The sequence below is a fragment of the Schistocerca nitens genome, chromosome 1 (assembly GCF_023898315.1).
Source record: "Schistocerca nitens isolate TAMUIC-IGC-003100 chromosome 1, iqSchNite1.1, whole genome shotgun sequence".
NCBI classification, from domain to species: domain Eukaryota; kingdom Metazoa; phylum Arthropoda; class Insecta; order Orthoptera; family Acrididae; genus Schistocerca; species Schistocerca nitens.
Window position 1 is genome coordinate 341,058,555 of NC_064614.1, and position 19,596 is coordinate 341,078,150.

Consider the following 19,596-nt stretch of genomic DNA (forward strand, 5'->3'; position numbering starts at 1 on the left):
ATGGCGCTAGCTGCGCAGCATTTGTGCACCGCCGCCGTCAGTGTCAGCCAGTTTGCCGTGGAATACGGAGCTCCATCGCAGTCTTTAACACTGGTAGCATGCCGCGACAGCGTGGACGTGTACCGTATGTGCAGTTGACGGACTTTGAGCGAGGGCGTATAGTGGGCATGCGGGAGGCCGGGTGGACGTACCGCCGAATTGCTCAACACGTGGGGCGTGAGGTCTCCACAGTACATCGATGTTGTCGCCAGTGGTCGGCGGAAGGTGCACGTGCCCGTCGACCTGGGACCGGACCGCAGCGACGCACGGATGCACGCCAAGACCGTAGGATCCTACGCAGTGCCGTAGGGGACCGCACCGCCACTTCCCAGCAAATTAGGGACACTTGCTCCTGGGGTATCGGCGAGGACCATTCGCAACCGTCTCCATGAAGCTGGGCTACGGTCCCGCACACCGTTAGGCCGTCTTCCGCTCACGCCCCAACATCGTGCAACCCGCCTCCAGTGGTGTCGCGACAGGCGTGAATGGAGGGACGAATGGAGACGTGTCGTCTTCAGCGATGAGAGTCGCTTCTGCCTTGGTGCCAATGATGGTCGTATGCGTGTTTGGCGCCGTGCAGGTGAGCGCCACAATCAGGACTGCATACGACCGAGGCACACAGGGCCAACACCCGGCATCATGGTGTGGGGAGCGATCTCCTACACTGGCCGTACACCACTGGTGATCGTCGAGGGGACACTGAATAGTGCACGGTACATCCAAACCGTCATCGAACCCATCGTTCTACCATTCCTAGACCGGCAAGGGAACTTGCTGTTCCAACAGGACAATGCACGTCCGCATGTATCCCGTGCCACCCAACGTGCTCTAGAAGGTGTAAGTCAACTACCCTGGCCAGCAAGATCTCCGGATCTGTCCCCCATTGAGCATGTTTGGGACTGGATGAAGCGTCGTCTCACGCGGTCTGCACGTCCAGCACGAACGCTGGTCCAACTGAGGCGCCAGGTGGAAATGGCATGGCAAGCCGTTCCACAGGACTACATCCAGCATCTCTACGATCGTCTCCATGGGAGAATAGCAGCCTGCATTGCTGCGAAAGGTGGATATACACTGTACTAGTGCCGACATTGTGCATGCTCTGTTGCCTGTGTCTATGTGCCTGTGGTTCTCTCAGTGTGATCATGCGATGTATCTGACCCCAGGAATGTGTCAATAAAGTTTCCCCTTCCTGGCACAATGAATTCACGGTGTTCTTATTTCTATTTCCAGGAGTGTAGTTCGGGAAGCTGGGACAACCGGAGAGGTATCCGATAGAACGGAGGGACACATGTTGGTTCCTGAAACAAGATTCCTTAACAGGCGGAGGCACCGACGAGGCTGCCTGGATGGCGGGAGAACTGCCGGATGACTTCTCAGTAAAAATATGATCAGGTGCAGGAGAATCCATGGCTTACTCGTCCACGAACTCAGGCCGGAGAATAGAGTCCTTTAGTGGAGAACTGTCGGAAGGGCGAGCCAATGAAGATGTCTCTTCAAATGCGCCATTGCCTCGTGTTCTGCGACGCTTATTTGAATAAAAGGGGCCGGCACTGCTGAAGTGACGGCGTTAATGTCCCTACGGGTGGGCAGCGGGAGAAAAATCACGAGCATTGTCCCCAAAGATCCACTTTGATATTCAATAAACAGCGTTGGCTCAGCTGCAGAATTTTGTGGAAGATCTGATAAAGTCACTTTTTTACACCGTTCGTAAGCGGGTATTAACACCACCATACGACTGGAACAATCGTTACGGAGGTGGCCGCTCTGATTACAAATAAAGCAGTTTTCTCCCTGGCCAGTAGGTATAATTAATATGTACATGATGACCATATAACTGCAAGTGAGAGGGAATATTTTTTTAATCATCGTTTCTACTGATCGAAAACCACCATAGACCTGTAAGCGGTGCGGAGAAGACCTGCGTTCCCTTCGAATATGTCGTATATCCCCATAAAGGAGCAAGATGGACCTCAAATAACTGCAATTAATCGTGTATCCCTAAAGAGACGGGCTGCACATATCGCACGGATGTGTCAAAAATGAAGCTGATAGTACCTGTACGTGGAATTGACGTGGGAACCGTGTTCGACATCACGACGCAAGACAACGCTGCGTCAGTAACGGCTGCACAAAAGGCAGACAGTAGACAACAAACAGCAATGCGATGCGCACGTGAGCTCACACGACACTAAACGGAAAACAAGGAAGAGACACGGCACTAACGGTAAGAGACGGAACTAGAAGACCTACTACCAGCGCGCGAAGACCCACTGTGAAGGCTATCCAAGCACGACTCACAACCACATCCAGACTTCCGTATGTCGTCACCCACATGTCTACAACCTGCTCTCCTATATTCATCTCTACACATACAATGCAGTGTACCGACTGACTTACTCACTGACTCACTATTAAGCCAGTCTTGAAGCTAGAACTACGAAAATTGGTATTTGATTTCTCGGTCAGAAATAAAGAAACATGTGTTTCAGTATTTTTGAAAATTTAACCCCTATGGGAGTGGAACAGTAGGTGAAAACCAGTTTAAAAATAAATCATTATTGAAGAACTACTGAGGCATTTATAAAGCTATGAAAATTGGTATGTAACTTTTCAGTTACAGATTTGAAAAAAAGTGTTTCAGTGCTTTTGGAAATTCAACACCTAACGAGGTGAAATGTTTGAAAGGAGTCTACTTGGGTACACTTATATGTGGCACCTGGATATTGTAATGACACTAATTTAAACTAAAAATGAAAGTATTATATTGTAAATGTATGTCTCTGATGGGCTGTATATAGTGGATCGCTGACTTTGCACGACCGCACAGCCAAACATACCGCTTCTTGTCTGAGATTATAGTGTCGGAGTAAAAGAGCGATTGGAGTGTATCGGTGAATGTGTATCAGTCTGTAAGCGAAATAGGATTCAGTAGGCAGTTTTTGTGGTGTTCTATCACAATGCAGGAATTTTCTCATACCAATATTTTGTGTTACACCGCACGTAAAATAGATAGTTAATACGACGAGTGATTTCATAAAGGAATGTAAAGTGAAATTATGAAATGTAAATTCAGTTGTGACAAGAAAGGGTTATTGGATTCATATTACAAGAAGTTTTACGAGTACATGTATTATTGGAAAGCCGCGCGGAGTGCCCGCGTGGTTTGAGGCGTCATGTCACGGGCTGCGCGGCCCCTCCCGTCGGAGGTTCGAGTCCTCCCTCGGGTGTGTGTATGTGTGTGTGTGTTCTTAGCATAAGTTAGTTTAAGTAGAGTGTAAGTCTAGCGACTGATGACCTAAGCAGTTTGGTCCCTTAGGAATTCACACGCATTTGAACATTTATTATTGGAAACATAAATGTGGAAGCAGAAGTCTTCTCGCAGTTAAGGTAAAGAAGATACTTTTTTAATATTTTCCTTTTGCCAGCGCGTTGGTGTAAATGAGATGGCTGATTGGTAACAGTGGGTTCTATGTTGACTAAACACAGAATATACACTACTGGCCATTAAAATTGCTACACCACGAAGATGGTGTGCTACAGACGCGAAATTTAACCGACAGGAAGAAGATGCTGTGATATGCAAATGATTAGCTTTTCAGGGCATTCACACCTACAACGTGCTGACGTGAGGAAAGTTTCCAACCGATTTCTCATACACAAACAGCAGTTGATCGGCGTTGCCTGGTGAAACGTTGTTGTGATGCCTCGAGAAGAAGGAGAAATGCGTACCATCACGTTTCCGACTTTCATAATGGTCGGATTGTAGCCTGTCGCGATTGCGGTTTATCGTACCGCGTTGGTCGAGATCCAATGACTGTTAGCAGAATATGGAATCGGTGGGTTCAGGAGAGTAATACGGAACGCCGTGCTGGATACCAACGGCCTCGTATCACTAGCAGTCGCGATGACAGGCATCTTATCCTCATGGCTGTAACGGATCGTGCAGCCACGTCTCGATCCCTGAGTCAACAGATGGTGACGTTTGCAAGACAACAACCATCTGCACGAACAGTTCGACGACGTTTGCAGCAGCATGGACTATCAGCTCGGAGACCATGGCTGCGGTTACCCTTGACGCTGTATCACAGACAGGAGCGCCTGCGATGGTCTACTCAACGACGAACCTGGGTGCACGAATGGCAAAACGTCATTTTTTCGGATGAATCCAGGTTCTGTTTACAGCATCATTATGGTCGCATCCGTGTTTGCTGATATCGGGGTGAATGCACATTGGAAGCGTGTATTCGTCATCGCCATACTGGCGTATCACCCGGCGTGATGGTATGGGGTGCCATTGGTTACACGTCTCGGTCACTTCTTGTTCGCATTTACGGCACATTCCACAGTGGACGTTATATTTCAGATGTGTTACGACCCGTGGCTCTACCCTTCATTCGATCCCTGTGAAACCCTACATTTCAGCAGGATAATGCACGACCGCATGTTGCATGTCCTGTACGGGCCTTTCTGGATACAGAAAATGTTCGACACCTGCCCTGGCCAGCACATTTTCCAGATCTCTCTCCAACTGAAAACGTCTGGTCAATGGTGGCCGAGCAACTGGCTCGTCACAATACGCCAGTCACCACTCTCGATGAACTGTGGTATCGTGTTGAAGCTGCATGGGCAGGTGTACCTTTACACGCCATCCAAGCTCTGTTTGACTCAATGCCCAGGCGTATCAAGGCCGATATTACGGCCAGAGATGGTTGTTCTGCGTACTGATTTCTCAGGATCTATGTACCCAAATTGCGTGAAAATGTAATCACATGTCAGTTCTAGTATCATACGAGGGCTATTCCGAAAGTAAGGTCCGATCGGTCACGAAATGGAAACGACTATGAAAATCCGATAAAGCTTTGCACAGATGTGTTGGGTAGTGTCTCTAGTATAATCCCAGTTAGCATCACGTCGCTCTTCTCATTTCTGCGCTCGCAGTGAGTGCGTAAAGATGTCTAGAAAATAGTGTCTGCCGCCAAGTACGGGGGCCTGGTGAGAAATTTCCCCTGAAGCTATGCAGCTAACATTACATAACTGTCGTGCTGTTTCGTCTTCAAGACAATTCTCAGCCGCATTCTGCAGGGGCAATGAAGATGCTCCTGCATCGTTTTCAAATGGAAATGTGAGATTACCCACAATACAGCCCGTAATTGTCTCCCTCTGAGTTTCAGCTCAGGTCACATGAACCGCTGGTTATGAAGACAACATTTCGGCACAAGACAACGAGCCGTAGGCCAGCGTAGAGAATTGGCGGAGAGCACTGGCGGCTGCCTTCTATAGCGAGGGTATGGGAAAGTTGGTACAACGCTACGATACACGTCTAAGTCGGGTCGGCGACTATGGAGATAAGTAGCTGCAAGGTGTATCTAACTGTTGCAAATAAAACATTTTTGATTTTTACCGTGGTTTCCATTTCGCGACCTATCGGACCTTACTTTCGGAATAGCCCTCGTATATTTGTCCAATGAATACCCGTTTATCATCTGCATTTCTTCTTGGTGTAGCAATTTTAGTGGTCAGTAGTGAACGTAAGCACATTTGATGTATAAGCTAGTTAGACGTTTCCCTTTTGTAATGTGTCTAAGATTTGTTAACACATGTATGCATAATTTGATGATTTGTCTTTATGCTTTTTAGTGATGTTCCATAATACTTACTGTACAAAACTCATTGTCTCTTACTACGTCAGTAAAGAAAGGTTTTCATTTAGTGGAAAAGGATGTAATTTTTCTTACTAATGTAATTTCAATTGTCAGATGTTTTGATAAGCCAAACTTAACTTCGAATACAACTTCGCTATTGAAAAAGTCAGTGTTAGTAATTCACCCAAATCAAGACTACCGTCCCCCTGCCCAGGTCAGACATTCAATTTTCCTTAAATGTTTCATTTATCGGCCAAAAGAATTTCACGTATATTTCAAAGTATTACGGCCGGCATTGCACACCGCCGAGCCTGTAGGTGATATATTTTCTTCTTCTTCATGAGAGCAGAATATACGGCGATCCAGCGTTGCTGCTTTAGAGGCAAGACAATTTTATTTATTTGTTATATGCGCGGGGTCCAAAGTTATCAGTTTCTGAAAAGGACTAGAGCATTCAGTACCTAAGGGGCTGAATGCATTTTGCAGTAAGTGTATTTCTTTATTGGGTTTGGTAGTTGCAGTGTTCATTCAGTTCGTATAAAGGTTTGCTAACAATAGCACAGAGTAAGACCACCACTTGCAGCTGCAACACGCTACACGATAACTGCAGTTTTGTGTGCATTCCCACTTCAGGCATTCATTTAAGAATTTCAGTAATTTCAGAAAACGTAGCATTTGGCGACAGCTATATATATATTCCGTTCTCTCAACCACTCTTTAGCGATAATAGTAGTTAAATTTTTTGGCGCAACGCAATTCACTAACTTGTACAAAATTTGCTCCACAGTTCATCGACATTCTCATGGTCCGCCTTGTTTTTCATTGATTTGGCTGGTATTCTGTATGTGATTTACGATGTCGCACAAAATTGTTAAGGTTCCGGCGCGTAATCTGACCATTAAAGATACCGCAATGGGCGATTCTCCGATAATTGACAACAATGTTGAGACTGATAGTAACCACTCTGCGGGGCAACAGTTGCAAAGCACCACAGAAAACGTGAGTTCCGTTTCCCAAAATATTTTACAGTATACTGACAGTTTGATTTCATCTAGTTTACCAACTGCTCAGACTGTCATTTTCGGCGTAGCGGACGACGCTGAGGTAGATGTTGTTAACACGCAGGTGTCAGAAAAGGATCTTTTACTGAATCAGGTTAATGAACTTCCCAATTCTTGTACAGTCAATCAGAATGCCTTAATGTGTCAGAGGACACAGAAGTGCAAAGAACACAGTCTATTTTTAAAAAGCCGCGTGATTCCATTAGTGTTAATTATGCAGATAATGCAACAAACGAGACGTCCATGACTGTAGACGGTGTCTCCACATCACAAAGTGTGGGGTCGTATAGGGTGCCTAGGAGATGCTGCGTCCTCGGAATGCTACACAACAATCCAAGCAAACAACATTAGTAGTTTTATTTCAATAAAGCAGATTGACAATACTTAACATTGCAATAACAATGGTGCAAGCGATGGGCGACATGCAACATAAATCTGAGTCCTTTGCTATACATAATGGTCATGCAAGTTTGACACACAGTTTGTGGATCACTTCGGCTGGATGCCGTTCATATCGTGGTGACGTTCTGGTCAGAGCGCTGTTGATGACGTCGTTTCACCGCCTTCTCTTCTCCTGCGTTCCCCATCTTCTTCCCGGCGCTTGTGGGTATGCCAGAACATTCCTCCCTGTCAAAGCAACGTACCATCGTCGTATAGGGAGTGCGACCACGGCTGGGGATGCAGGAGTGTGGGCGCTACGTCGGCCAGAAGCTGTGGCTGCAGGAGATGTCAAGCTTCTGGCCATACCCCGGCATCCGGCCTTCGCTTTGGCGGAAACGCCCCCCGGAAAACGACCAGCGTATGCATCCACCTCCTGCTGCCATGAACCAGATGAAGAAGGCGTTGACTGCTGCAGTGTGTACGGGTCCAGCTCCATCGGTAGGACGACAGGAGGCGGCTACTGTGGCCGCGCTGTCCTCTCGATACGTGGATCTGGGGGAAGAGAGACTGAAAGATCATCGTGTACATGACAGAGGCGAAGTTTATTTTGATGGCGGCGCTGTAAGCCATTTGGACCTGGAAGAAGACACATGTAAGCGCCAAGTCGACGGACGAACTCGCCTTGCACCCACCGTCTGCTGCCGCTAAAAACCCTGTAAAAGACAATGTCATGCCCGCGAAGCGATCCTTGCGGACTCCCTTCGGTGCTGGTGGCTCAGGAGGGTGGAGCAGGTGACCGATGGCGGCGGCCGTGAAGCAGTTCCCCGGCGATGGTCCATCTCGTGGGTGCGAACGGTATGGGGAGAGAAACAGTTGCAATACTTGATCCCTGGTGTGTACGGAGGGAAGTTTGGCCATCTGCTGCTTGAAGATTCTGATAGAACGTTCCTCTTCGCCGTTTCACTGTGGATGGAACGGTGCACTAGTTAGATGCTGTATGCCATTGCGTTCACAGACTGTTTCAAATTTGTTTGACGTCAACTGAGGTCCGTTGTCTGACACTATTACTTCAGGTAAACCTTCGACGCATGACAACACCTGAATTGTGCTACGTGATGTTGTCGAGTTCACTGGCACAGCAAAAGGAAACTTGCTATATGAGTCAACCACTGTCACCCAACGAGTGTTCCAAAAAAGTCCCGCAAAATCTATGTGCACACGTTGCCATGGCCATTGTGACTTAAGCCAAGCAGAGAATTTTTGTGGCGGAGCGGACTGATTTTCAGCACATGCGTGACACTGTGACATCTGTTCTACTGGGTGATCAAAAAGTCAGTATAAATTTGAAAATTTAATAAACCACGGAATAATGTAGACAGAAAGGTAAAAATTGACACACATGCTTGGAATGACATGGGGTTTTATTAGAACAAAAAAAAAAAAGTTCTCAAAATGTCCGACAGACGGCGCTGGACAGCAAAACGTCAGTAACTGCTACCGTGACGGGTGAGAGGTACGCCGATATGTTACAGAATCGCATCATCCCCAGTCTGGCTGATAAACACCTGCTGGAACGTACGATGTTTATGCAGGATGGCGCTCCACCCCATATTGTCAGACGCGTCGTTTGGTGATGATCGTGTGCTCAGACGCCACTTTCATCATGCTTGGCCTCACAGGTCCCCAGACCTCAGTCCGTGCGATTATTGGTTTTGGAGTTACCTGAAGCCGCAAGTGTATCGTGATCGACCGACATCTCTAGGGATGCTGAAAGACAACATCCGTCGCCAATGCTTCACCGTAACTCCGGACACGCTTTACAGTGCTGTTCACAACATTATTCCTCGAGTACAGCTATTGTTGAGGAATGATGGTGGGCATATTGAGCATTTCCTGTAAAGAACATCATCTTTGCTTTGTCTTACTTTGTCATGCTAATTATTGCTATTCTGATCAGATGAGGAGCCATCTGTCGGACATTTTTGAACTTTTGTATTTTTTCGGTTCTAATGAAACCCCATGTCATTGCAAGCATGTGTGTCAATTTTTACCTCTCTATCTACATTATTCCGTGATTTATTCAGTTTTCAAATTTTTACTGACTTTTTGATCACCCGGTATTTGAGTGTTTTCGAAAATGCTACCCCCAATCGGGTGAAATAGGGCCTGACTGATTTACTGACTCATCATCGTCTAGCCAAAACCGCAAAGGATAGAAATTTGAAATTTGGAGCAGGTTTTGATCTTATACTGTAAGCATTGTTTAGTAAGGGATCGTTTGAAATTACGTCTCTAAGAGGGTTAAGTAGGGGATGAGAGATTTTTGGAAAATACGTCAGTATTAAATCAGTTTTGAAGCTAGACGTACGAAAATTGTTATTTGGTTTCTCGGTCAGAAATAAAATAATCTATGCTTCAGTATTTTTGGAAATCCAACCATTAATGGGGTAAAATAGCCCGTGAATGTATTTTTTAAATAAATCGTTTTAAGGGACTGCCAAAGCACTTTTAAAGCTACATCTATGAAAATGGGTATTTGACTTCTTAAAAAAATAAAAAATACGTGGTTCAGTGTTTTTGGAAATTCAGTGCTTAAGAGGGTGAAATAGGCGATGATAATTTTTATGAAAATATTTTGTCATTTTAAAACATTTTTTAAGCTAAAGCTATGAAAATTGGTATTTGATCTCTAAAGAAATATGTGTTAGATGACGAAAGTTTTTATGGAAATATCACGACAAGAACTCAAAAGGCAAGATTAACAAAGACCTCCGACTCCAGCTACCAGAATCACTTTTTGGTCTGAAATACATTCGGAGAACACCATGCTTCTACGGCATTAATTAGAAGATGTTCTATTTGTGAATGGCATAAAAATTCTATTAAAGAAAACCAAAATCTGTGTAGACCATACAGTCCACGCAAGCGAATCAGCGGACGCTAAGCTAATTATGTATATTCCCATACAGAAGAGACATTTTAATTGAAAGTTACTTGCCCGGTGTCGGCGGATAAATACGTATTGCAATGCCTGTGCTACTCAGAAGAACGGTGCAATGTTCTTTCGGACATGCATGCTTATGTAGCAGGGCAGATTGTAGACACAAGGTTGACGAAATATGGAAGTTTGGGTCTGGCCTTCACTTCATGTTCGGAGGCCGCCGGCACGTCAGCTCAGCGTTTTCTGTCACATAAATAACAGCAGCTAAGAATCGTAGTTCTCCCTCCTCGATTCTCTACCTTCTAAAAAACTCTACACGGAGGTGATGATTCAATGCTGTTGCCATCGTGACAGACGAGAATGTCACTTCTTTCTCGAAAAAGGAGGGGAACGCAGCAGAAACTTGCCACTCTTGGCATACAAAATCCACATTAACAAATACTAGGTCGCTACCAGGCTAGAGTAATGATTCTTCAAATCGTCGACTTCTTCGTGCCAAGCATGCTGGCAAAGGTGACACATTCGACCGAATACACCAAAATTTTTGCAACAAAAGCAACTGACATCACGCTGTCCAGCCAGTGCCGTGGCATCTTGCCCTTTGCTGTTTATGCACAAAGGCAGAAATGTCATGTACAGTTACTCTCTGGCGATGGCAGTGGTAACACGGCGTCCTCTACCCTCAGCGAGGACAGGTGCCGGCTCCGCCTATAAAATCACGGAGCAGGCCGCAGCCAGAATTCTACGAAAATGACCAACCTCCCTCGGGAGACTTGCTTCTCCTATCGAGATTCACTGACTGCCTTCTGACAACAAACACGAATCTGAGACTACACCGGGAGCACAAATTCCCATTGAGAAAAATGCTGTATTTTCCTCTCTAGCAAATATGTCAAGCACTCACAATAAGATAACCACAAAATTGTTGCAAAAAATGAAACAATATTCATTAGCGATATATGACAGTGATATCACTACCCATTAACATGTACCAGGGTTGCATCACGCTCTTACATTACAAATGCTGAAGTTCACTCACTGTTTCCCGCAGCATTCTCCAAGCTGTCTGAGTGAGTGGTCCATAGCTCTCTTACAGTCTATGTCTTTCACTTGACTATTTGACAGCAGTGCCGGACCATCTCGTAGGAACAGGCGTGTGAGAATACGGGAGGCATCCTAAAGTAGTGCTCCTGTTAACATTACGAAACTAAGTACCCATCCTTTTGTATGTATTATTCTCTTCTGCTGTGTACTTAGCCTTAAGGTTCAAATGGCTCTAAACACTATGGGACTTATCATCTGAGGTCATCAGTCCCCTAGAACTACTTAAACCTAACTAACCTAAGGACATCACACACATCCATGCCCGAGGCAGGATTCGAACCTGCGACCGTAGCGGTCGCGCGGTTGCAGACTGTAGCGCCTAGAACTGCTCGGCCACTCTGGCCGGCTTAGCCTTAAGAATGTATCCCTCATCATCGATCTAGTTACCCAGCCATGATGTGACACACTATCCTACTGACTCATCAGTATGTTGTTTTAAAATATCACCCAACTTCGGGAAAAGTGTTTAGCATAAACTATTTACAAAGAGAAAGGACACCGTGGTAAAGTCACTTCTGTCGCATTTCTGAGCATAATGATCCTAGTATTATTGCTTAAAATCTAAACTTTAACTCTCATATGCGAGACATTTGTCCATTGTATCTTGCTTCATGAGCCCTGTGATACCACTAAACCTGTGCGCCACTCTGCAATACCCCATAATTCTCTCTTCGTCATAATCCCCTGGTACCCGATAGGTTCTCCTCTCATACCATACACGTATTCGAAGGAATATCTTAGGTGGATTTTCTGCTACCATGCCCACTAAACTCGAGGGACCTGGAGCGGTATAACGATGACGTCATGCCTAACGACCATCTCTCATCCATCGTATGTCAGCGCTTTACTAAACTACGTTGGGCCAGTGTCGCATGATGTAAAGACGAAAAACTCTAACTACAAGATACTGCTGCGACACTGATGTGTGTTTCACTTCGTCAGCGCAGCACCACGGTTTACAACTAGTACTAGTAGTAGTAGCAGTATTCATCCGTAGATCTCTTTTCCAATGATCTTACTCATTCAGTCCATAGCACGTTCCATGGTATTCGACAGAGCTGTTTGTGCCGTAATTATCAATGTTATTTTTGATGTGTACAACTGATTGTTACGCGGGCGTACGGAAAAGTAAGGCCTCAGAATTTTTTATCCTATTCTCAGTATTGGTTGAGGTATTATATGTCATACAATACTAATCGGTTGAGTTTGTGAGAATGGTAACAGCAAAGAAATGGGCCAGTAATTTCCTATGTCTTCAGCATTACCTTTCTTTCGAGAGGTACAACTCTTGCCTGTTTTAAATATTCTCGAAATTTCCCTGATGCGAAGGATTCCTTTATTATGTTTGTTAAGGGAGCTTGCACACTCACTATTCATCGTTTCAGCATATACACTGTTATTTTACCAGAACGAAGAGAAGGAGAGAGGCAGCGAAACGGAAGGAAAGAAAAATGCTCTGCATACGACTGAGATACTCTGTGGATATTAGAACAAATATCTACTAGTGCAGACCTTGGAGAAATCTTAAACTTGTAATTTACATGACAATAATAAGTAAATTCTACACTTGCCTACTAAATAGTAGGCACAAAACAATCTCCTACTTACATTTGCTTATACCTCCCCATCATTTCTGACATATTCTACATAGAACGGATAAAAATGGCCGGAAAAAAAACCTGGAAAAATTTCAAGGACCCCACGAGTGGTTATAAAATGCATGCTGCTACTTACTTACTTTACTGACGCCCGTAGCACGTATGTCAACCCTACTTCTGACTCTAGAATGTAAAGGCCTGATGAGCAAGGACCACAGTGACGAAGGGGGGGAAGGGGGCGGGCAGACGAGCCGTTCTTCTAGTTATCAGGGTGGCGTCCGGCTGTCCCACCTGGGAGTTGTGAGCAAGAGGGGTTCGAGGGCTTGGCGACAGCTACAGGAATCATCGAAGGAGTAAAGTGGCTGTAGCATGGCAGACACCAGGCATGTAAATTCTTTGTTGTTCCAACAAGCTTGAACAGCTAAAGGTGGGAGCACTACTTCAGTACAACCCAGTCGCGCTAAGGCCTTGTGCCATAAACATTCACCAGCGGCAGCGTATTTTATCACGGTGGTGAGGCCAAATGTTGGTGTGCTGCTAGCGAGGTGAGCGACGTGTGGTGGCAGTGGCTGGCACTGGCGGGCGCCCAGTGGCTCGGTGACTGGGAGGGCCTCGGTTCGACCAGCGACCCATCCGGTGGCGGCACGACCCATGTCAGGATGTAACAGACACAGTGCATAATAAATTTTTCGCATAATTACTTCCGTAACCATATTGTAACTGTGGTGTAATTTGTGACCTATGTCTCTTTTATTATTTATTAATGTTGTCATATAATTAAATGTCAAAGAATTAAGTTGAGAGAACTAGTTAAAAAACAGTGTTTTAATTATGAGGTAGTAAAAACGCTGGCGTAGTCAGGGAAGTTTGCTGTTGTATAGAGCCAAAGAATTAGCTTGATGTGAGGAGTATTGTCGTTGGGCGCGTCAGCGCGGAGACGGACAGAAGTAGGCGGCGAAGAGCTGGTCACAAGTGATCAAGTGCAGACTCGGTGTGCGGGAATGTAAGGAATAAACTACAAGATTTTTTACATATGGCCAGGCATATCACGTGGTTGTAAATGGGCACCGTCCGTTGTCATCAAGAGGAATTAATATTCAAGAAGAGTGCTGTGGGCCCAAACTTGTTGAATGGAGCGACGACGAAGAAGAGCCTGTTGCCATGAATTGCCGACGAACAATGCCTAACATCGCACCAGCAGCAGCTCAACAAAGTAAAATCCGCCCATTTTCGTCTTTAGCCTGTACACAGCTAGCCGGTGTAGTAGTTTTTCGTAATAGAATAGCGAAGTGTTTAGTGCAGCAACTGTTATAGTGTAAACGAACTTTGCCTTACTTGTTTACCTAACAGTGTCCTATACCGCCACCATTACTGATTCCCGGGATACCACCAGTGAAAGAACAGGAAAAATATTGAAAGTGATGAGCTTATTTAATTTCGGTAACTAAGATAAAGAAGTACAATTTACAAATCTGAGGACTATCCAAAACTGTCATTTAACAGCAGTGAACTTTGTTGCTTGGTAGAAGAACTAGTCAAAGAATAATGACTAATAGTAGAAGAGTAAAAGCATAATTTACGTGGACGTTAACAAAATATTACTTCAGAATAATAGATTTCATGTTTTTTGAGTGCGTTGCAAACTCTGCTCACTTTGCAAATTACGTAACGGTGTAGTGTAAAATTACTTATTATTCGCTAAATGAAACATTACTAAGTTAACAGAAAAAAACTTACTATAATAGAAAACATGTATGCATTTATGTACATATGCATTTCTAAAATCAGTAAGAGCATTACAGTGCATAAAGGGAGGCAAACACTTAGAGGCTGTGGATCCCCACGGAATCAAAATCATCATGACTCTACCTAATGCGGCATGGGATAACGTCATTAAATACCAACATATTTGGATAAATGTGTTAAAGGTGAATGAATTAATATGGTTTAGTAAGAAGTGTCTGCAAAACGAAGGGATACCAAGGTGCATGAAAGTGACTCACGGCCGAAACTAGCTAACAGTGCGATTTTAATAAAGCACAATATTGACTACAGTGGACAGTGTATTCCTTTATTTAGCAAAGCTATTCATTACACGACCTGTTTTGCAAACAACTTTTAAGCGGATGTTTTCAGTACAAATTATTCTGCTGGTTTTCTCATTGGATTTAATTCGTGGTATTAACAGTGTTTTTAACATCTGAGCTCGAGTCTCTCGCCTGATTAGAAACCAATGATTAGTTCGCAATTATAGTTTATAAAGAATTAATAATCACATAGTGATTTTAGCTCACACTGTGAACTGGTGACCGTTCTTAACTAATTTGTTATCTAAAATTATAATAGATTCAGTTTATTTATTCCAAATTTCACTATTTCTTATTTTAACTTTTTTGTCAAAATTTCTTTCGATCATTATCGTGCAAAAGTAGCCGCGCGATAACAATTCGTTCTTTTTGACAACGCTCGAAGAGACGCCGAAAATCAAAATCAATTTTCACCACAATTTTGCTGTGTCCGTGCTACGGAGCGATAGCGATTCGGTTAAAACTGTATCCGTTTTTATCCGGATTTTCATTACTCTCCAGAATAGATGTATTTCTCAGGGAATATTAGGTGCACCCTAATTAACCGGAAGTGTAGGTCCGTTATACTGTGATCCTGTAAAGATGATGGCAGAACGATGGCGACCTACCAGATGATGATGATACGATAAACCAATGATCTGCCTAGCTAGCAGTCAGTACTTACACGCTCACAAGCCTTGTCTGTTGCAGTGCTGCTGCTGCTGCTGAAGTCACGTTTGCCGCATACCAAAGTGCCCCTGGTTACGGTAAGCGTCGGGGCACCAGCTTGCAGGCGGAGGGCAATGCTGTGGCACAACGCTGAGTCAGTGACCTGCCAGACGCTTCTCACTTTGCGGCAACGAGACCATCTCGCTAGACCTGTCTCTCTTCATTGCCATCATTTCCTTCTTTCCCCAAAAATTCCGAACTTCTCAAGGTCTCCACGAAAGGCGAGTCTCTGGGTTCGAATCCTGTTCCAGCACAAAAATTTTCATCGCTTCATTTCATGCCAATGGCTTGCCTGCAAATTACTAGGCATGGTAATGTTTGTTTCTTTGGAGTTTGCTGCTGCTGCTGCTGAAGTCACGTTTGCCGCATACCAAAGTGCCCCTGGTTACGGTAAGCGTCGGGGCACCAGCTTGCAGGCGGAGGGCAATGCTGTGGCACAACGCTGAGTCAGTGACCTGCCAGACGCTTCTCACTTTGCGGCAACGAGACCATCTCGCTAGACCTGTCTCTCTTCATTGCCATCATTTCCTTCTTTCCCCAAAAATTCCGAACTTCTCAAGGTCTCCACGAAAGGCGAGTCTCTGGGTTCGAATCCTGTTCCAGCACAAAAATTTTCATCGCTTCATTTCATGCCAATGGCTTGCCTGCAAATTACTAGGCATGGTAATGTTTGTTTCTTTGGAGTTTGCATATTTTTGTCCACCCTGTAGGTGTAAGGCTTAACACCCAGTCATCACAGAACTATCTCGTCACTTATTTCTATTATTAAATAAACTGCTACTTAAGGTCTACACCGTACCTAGAAAATAGTGTTGATTGTTGAAGGTTTCGAATGCTGGTAAGGCAAAAGAGGTTTTCGTCTGGTCGTTTCAATCTGACTTACCTCTACAGATAAGAAAATTCGATACGTAATATTTGAAAGTGCTTAGTTAACAATACGGTTAGATGGTGATTTCTAATTCCAATCCGAGACTAAACTTTACATCACGTCATTTCATGTTCAACCATTGGGCCGCTACGTTACTTGTGAATGAAACTAGATTTATGTTCTTTCATAGTTAGTTAACAGGGACAGAGGTTGCTGGGTAAAAGTCCCAATCAAGTACAAAAATTTTCGTCATTTTATTTCCGGTTTAGACTTGCTAACTGGTACAGTTCGAAAATTTGACATTTCACATCTCTTTATACCTAGGCAACAATGAGGACTCTTGTTGCTGTTTTCTGATCTCGCTCAGGGACGAAAGCTTTGTTGGTTAGCATCAGCTGCAGGTCTGGAGATTGAATCCATATCCTGATGAAAACAGTTCGGCATGTCATTTAAAATTGAAACATATGCACATCCAAGTGCTCATGAACCCCTTACATATTTAATGTCACTTCGTGCTAGAAATGAAATGACCATATGGGATTAGTGGCCAGTAGACACAGTCTGTGGTTTTTTGCCACCTGGTGCAAGGGTCACTATTTGACGACACTTCGGCAACTTGCGCGTCTTTGTGATGAAGGTGAGATGAAATATTGAGGACAACACATACACTCAGTCCCCGAGGGAAAAATAATTGTGCAATCCAGGCCGGCCGTTGTGGCCGAGCGGTTCTAGGCGCTTCAGTCCGGAACAGCGCGAATCCTGCCTCGTGCATGGATGTGTGTGATGTCCTTAGGTTAGTTAGGTTTAAGTAGTTCTAAGTCTATGGGACTGATGACCTCAGATGTTAAGTCCCATAGTGCTTAGAGCCATTTGAACCATTTTTTGCAATCCAGTGCCTGCCACTTACAGCCAGGGACGCTAACCACAAGACAACGAACTACGGAGTTGTGAACGGAACACGACAAGTGCAATAACCAGATTTACCAAAAACTTCTCTCAGTGGAAGTGGAGTCAAAATTAGCGAACACATGTCTCATCTTATCCTAACAAGCGACTTATTCAGAGAACACCTTGGTCAAAGTTTTCGATGTAATTTAGATGTCTTTTAGGCGGCGATCATTTTATCTGAAATGGTAACACAGTGGCTAGCATCACACCGTCCCAGTTCTGCGTCCCTTGTTCGAAACCAGAGTATTGTTCTTTATTATTTTATTTTATTTATTTAGATATTTTTCATTTATCTACCGATGTCTGTAGAAGGTTAGTACACAAATTTTTCTCATCAACAAGTGGGTTTCACGATATCGGTTATACATTTATTATATAACATACGTGTGTATGGTATTTTCAGGGGTTACAATCTTTTTAAATTCTTATAGAATTATGCTTATATTTCATTCTTACATTAATTCTTATATTTTGCCCTTAAATGTATTCTTCAGGAAGATTTGGTCCATTCCTTTGGATGATAACGATCTACCGATCGTATGAACATTCGAAAATATACTGAAGAGCCAAAGAATCTAGTACACCTGCATAATATCGCGTAGGGCCCCCGCGAGCACGTGGAAGTGCCGCAACACGACGTGGCATGGACCCGACTAAGGTCTGAACTAGTGCTGGAGGGAACTGACACAATTAGTCCTGCAGGACTGTCCATAAATCCGTAAGAGTACGAGAGGGTAGAAATCTCTTCTGAACAGCACCTTTTGCAAGACATCATAGATATGCACAATAATGTTCATGTGTGTGGAGTTTCGTGGCCATCGGAAGTGTTTAAACTCAGAAGAGTGATGCTGGAGCCACTCTGTAGCAATTCTGGACGTGTAGGGTGTCACATTGTCCTGCTGGAATCGCCCAAGTCCGTCAGAATGCACAATGGACATGAATGGATGCAGATGATCAGATAGGATGCTTACATACGTGTCACCTGTCAGAGTCCTATCTAGAGGTATCAGGGGCCCCATATCACTCCAACTGCAAACGACCCACACCATTACACAGCCTCCACCAGCTTGAACAATCCCCTACTGACATGCAGGGTCCATGGGCTCATGAGGTTGCCTCCAAACCTGTACACGTCTATCAGCGTGATACAATCTGAAATGAGACCCGTATGACCAGGGCACATATTTCCAGTCAACAACCAATGTCGGTGTTGACGGGCCCAGGCGAGGCATAAAGCATTGTGTCGTGCAGTCATCAAGGGTACACGAGTGGACCTTCGGCTCCGAAAGCCCATATCGATGATGTTTCGTTGAATGGTTCGTACGCTGATACTTGTTGATGGCCCAGCATTGAAATCTGCGGCAATTTGTGGAAGAGTTGCACTTCTGTCACGTTGAACGATTTTATTCAGCTCTTGCAGGATCTTCTTCCGCGCAGCGATGTCAGAGATTTGATGTTTTACGGGATTCCTGATATTCACGGTACACTCGTGAAATGATCGTACGGGAAAATCTCCACTTCATCATTACCTCGGAGACGTATTGTCCCATAGCTCGTGCGCCGACTATAGCACAACGTTCAGACTTACTATAATCTTGATTACATGCCACTGTAGCACGCACTTGTTGTTTTATGTAGACGTCGCCGACGGCAGCGTCGTAGTCTGCCTGTTTACAAATCTCTGTATGTGAATACGCATGCCTATACCAGGTTCTTTGGCGTTTCAGTGTAGACATTCCGAATATTACGTGCATCGCGCGAAGGCGGGTTTGCCACAGGGACATTACTTCGAATGAATCTCGCATGGGAAAGAAAGGTCGTTAACGTTGCTGAAGATTTCAGGCGTTGGCTATAATTTCGAGGCACATCACGTATAACGGATCACTTGATCGAAAACTGGAGCTTATAATTGTTTATGACTCAAGATACACCACAGGAATTTCATTGAATCAAGTTTCGCAGAATTTTCTCATTCGTTTATTTATTTATATTTTAAAATTTATTCACCAGACATACAGTTAGTAGACGAAAGAACAGTGTGGTTTCAGTCTACTTTAGTAAATATTGATGTACTAATCTTCTACGGAATGGGTAGCTTAAAAGAAAACTAAATAAAAATAATAATCGGGTGCCGAACACGGGGTGAGAAATGTGAAGCCGCGACTTGTCACTGTGCAACCACTTCGGTTGTCCTATTCACTCACTAAAAGGCACGTAAA